A 4,168-nucleotide genomic window follows, 5' to 3' on the forward strand; every position below is an offset into this window, starting at 1 on the left:
AAATGGCTGCTGTATAAGATTTAAGGACTCTGGGCTTAAGTCCTGTTTTAACTAACCCCTTCACTGTGCCCCAGTGAGGCCATGGGTGTTGTCCCCAATAGCCCGGAGGGTCAGAATCTGGGCTGCAGTAGAGTCAGGGGCAGCAGCAGCAGAGGCACCGAAGGAACCCAGGGAGCCCTCTGGTATCAGGAGAGTGGACAAAGCCCACCAGCTCTGGCTGCCTTCCCTGTCTCTTCTCTTTCTTTTTCTCTGAAATACCTGTTCTTTAAGGAGTGAGCACCTGATGAGTTCACCTCCTTCAGGAGGTACAATCATCCTCCTTCTCCCGTAGGCCCATCCTACTGTGGGGAAAAACTCAGCCTAGTCACATCTTCATGCGAAAGACGCAGAGAGGTTCCAGCCAAGACATCTACCCAAAACCACTGTAAGGAGAACCCCACTCCCACACTACTGCTCCCAAAGGACAGCATATTATCAACTCAGAGACCTCTGTAAACAGACCCCAGGCTGGGTGGGTCCACGATACAGCGCAGGGCAGCACAGCTCACAGGAGGGCTCCCCAGCTCCCAGCAGCACCCAGTGCAGGGGCCTCCAGGCTTCTCATCAGCCTGACAGGTAAGAAGCAGGAGGGGGAAAGGGAGGGGTGGGGCTTAAGTTTTCAGGAGTCAAATATCAAATAGGTGAACCTGTACTACTCATTATAAGAACAAACATAAGGCTCTTGCCACGTGCTGGCGTTGGAGAACCCCTCCCTGTTTCAGATTTACCAACATCATGAATCGAGAAAAATTAGCCAAACTTCAAGCTCAGGTTCGGATAGGGGGCAGCTCGCAGAAAGAAGAAGGTGGTACACAGAACAGCTACAGCTGATGACCAAAAACTTCAGAGTTCTCTAAAAATACTGGCTGTGAATAATATAGCTGATATTGAAGAGATAAACATGACTAAAGTTAATGGAACAGTTACTCATTTCAACAATCCCAAAGTCCAAGCTTCCCTTTCTGCTAATACCTTTGCAATTACTAGTCATGCAGAAGCCAAACCAATCACAGAGATGCTACCTGGAATATTAAGTCAACTTGGTGCCGACAGCTTAACAAGTCTTAGGAAGTTAGCTGAACAGTTCCCTCAGCAAGCGTTGGATAGCAAAGCACCAAAACCAGAAGATACTGACGAGGAGGATGATGACGTTCCAGATCTTATAGAAAATTTTGATGAGGCATCAAAAAATGAAGCTAACTAAAATCTCTTCTGGTTGTTGGAAGCTGGCATGGACTAGATTTAACAGATCAGCTTGTGGTTCCAAAGTTTTACAGACACGGAGAACATCCACTGTTACTAGTTCAGTAATATAAATATTTTGTATATTAATAATGATGTTTGTTCAGCATTTTTTTTGTCATTTGATTTTGCATTTTGCACTTCCTCCCAGGATCTGTTCTTTGGTCAAAATACGAAGTACTGATGCAGTTTGAGGGTGTTTTGATTTTTGATTCTTGGCTTTTTCTTTCATTTTTTTGTTTGGGGTATTTTTGGTGTACATATGTTTATCTATGCATGCAGGTATGTGTGTATACAGTGGAGACAAACTGGAAAACAGTTCTATTTATCCTCTTCCTTCCCCCAATAGAAATAAAACAAATCTTTACATTTGTAAAAAAAAAAAAAAAAAAAAGTTATTTCTTTCACACATGAAAAGTTCTTTTTTTCACACATGAAAAACAGGCATTCGCACTGTCTTGTTTTATATAAAGAAACACTAAGAAGACAACTGATCAAGCCTGGTTACTGGGAGGGTGGATGGAGTAAGCAGAGCAGAGGAGCAGGACACGTGGGCAGTGACCTTCTAAGTGAGCTTTGTAAGGCATTTTTAAAAACGTTCCCATTCATTATTTAAAAGGAAAGAAGTTTATATATACCATATTTCCCATGATTAATCATCATTATTAACTGTTTTTTAAAATTAATTGAACTTCAACTTTTCTACATAGGAAACTATTTACTCCAAGATTTGATCCTTTAAATAGTAAATGATATAAAACTACAGAGTATAAAAAATTTACAAATCCTTTTCTAACTAAAAAAAAAACCTAAGGGGCATTATAATACTTTTCCATCCATTATATTTCACACTGTGGATATTTTCAAGAGCAAATAGAATATTAAATGGATTAGGGGTTTGCAATTTAGCCCTATACTAGAAATTTCACAGATTTACATAAGCTTTGATATGTTTCCTCATACCAATGAAAATAAAAATTCAATTTTTTCCCCTCATATCTATTAAAACAGGAGTTCATTTACCTTAAGAATAGTATAGCCCCATACCCCTCTTACTCAGGGAGGTTATGGTCTTTTCTAACCTGATCTCCCACAGCTCAAACATGCCAAATAAATTCAAATAGACTACTTTTGGTCTCCTGCGACTCAGTCCTCTGGAAGTACCTAACAATTTGGTGGCCTGTACGGGGAGCCGCCTTCGTCTACCCTTCTGTGGACGCCTTAGGTGACATCACTACTCGTTCCACACAGGAGAAAGAAAAAAACTTGACTGAGAGCCATTGACTGGGAACAGAAATTGAAGAACTTCCCAGGTCCCCTCTCCTGACCTAAGGCTGAGGTCCCCTCCCAGGGTCTGCGAGACATCACCTTAATCCAACAGACCAAAGCAGTGGTGTGCGAGACCTGACTCACCAACTCAGAAGAGGCACATCTCTTCCCAAGTTTGTATTCACTGATGATATGACAGTAGCTTGAAACTGACCATGGTGGGAGTATTTGCACCATGGAACTCAGCAAGTGTTACAAATCAAGGCTTTTTCCCCCTGGAGACCAGTTTAGACATTTATCAGCATAATACTGGATCAAAGTTACTACTACCAGACAAGCTTACTCTATGTACCTCCTGATATTACACACAAAGAAGGACACAACATCACTTTGATGGTATTCTGCCCAAAATGCATAACCTCAATCTAACGTTGAGAAAGCATCAGAAAAAAAACAAATTGAGAGACATTCTACAAAATAACTGGAAGGAAGGAAGGAATCATCTCTAGAGAAAAATGATAAAGCAAATGTGGCTAAATGTTAACAAAGGAGAATCTGGGTGCCAGACATCGTTCTTTGTACCATTCAAGAAACTTTTCTGTAAGACTGAAATTATTTGAAAATGAACAGTTATAAGGAAAAAACCACGTACACTACCTGGTCTTCTGCCCTCATCCTGCGGTCTTTGCAGCTGCGATTGGAAGGAGGCAGTAGGCCAGGACTTCGAAGCCTCAGGGTGCTCGAAGGTGCCCAGTCACAACAGAAGCGAAGTAGCAACCACCAAACCACTGTCATGCGGGATCTCTGGTCCCACTCCCCACATAAGAATGCAGGATATGGTGAGGCCAAAAAGTAACACTCACGGAGCCATAGATAGGGGAGTCATACCACGAGAGTCTCACTGGCAGCACTATAGTCTCATTGGAAGCTGGATCCACATGACCAGCAACCTGCTGTCGTCCACTTCTCTGCCTGCCAACCAACCAACCAACCAACGCAGCCGCGGCAGTTATATCAGCGGTCAACTGGCCAACCGGCTATAGCTGATGGCCAACCAGCCACAGCTCCCAGCCATCTACTACCCAAGTCAGCACCCTTCCACGTGAGGCCGAGAGCCCGGAAACTGCTCTCTGGAACTTTGTCCCCATAGCGGGAAATATTGGGGAACAGTGTGTTTTTCCAAGACCCATCAGCTTCAAGTCAAGTCATTGTCCTTCACTTCAATCTGGTTGTGGAGGGCACAGCTCACTGGCCCATGTGGGAATCGAACCGGCAACCCTGTTGTTCAGAGCTCCTGCTCTAAACAACTGAGCCATCTGGCCACCCCCTTTAATGTTGTCTTTAGAAGACTAATGTTTGTGGTCCAGGTGCTGCTGTTTCCAGCAGGGGCTGCGGAAACCTTGGCCAATACCAGCTGGCTACTCCCCCTGGAGGAGGGGTGTTTCAGGGCTCTTCCATTATCTATCAATTAGCTGGAAATTGAGTGTAAATGTGTCTCAGCTTTACAAAGCCTGTTCTGATCTACTGCTGCCTGCTCAAGGAATACCAGGAGACAGACATCAGGTGGTGGGGTACGCCAAAGAAACCACATTATCCCCTACTGTTACCAGTGGAAAAA

The 4,168-nt window shown here is 43.6% G+C and overlaps 1 pseudogene; it reads left to right on the top strand.

Moving 5' to 3' along the window:
- The first annotated feature begins 774 nt into the window (after positions 1 to 774).
- On the top strand, positions 775 to 1,302 carry LOC109454377 (transcription factor BTF3 homolog 4; annotated as a pseudogene).
- Positions 1,303 to 4,168: the final 2,866 nt, after the last annotated feature.

This window comes from Rhinolophus sinicus, linkage group LG07 (genome assembly GCF_036562045.2).
Source record: "Rhinolophus sinicus isolate RSC01 linkage group LG07, ASM3656204v1, whole genome shotgun sequence".
Taxonomy (NCBI): Eukaryota; Metazoa; Chordata; class Mammalia; order Chiroptera; family Rhinolophidae; genus Rhinolophus; species Rhinolophus sinicus.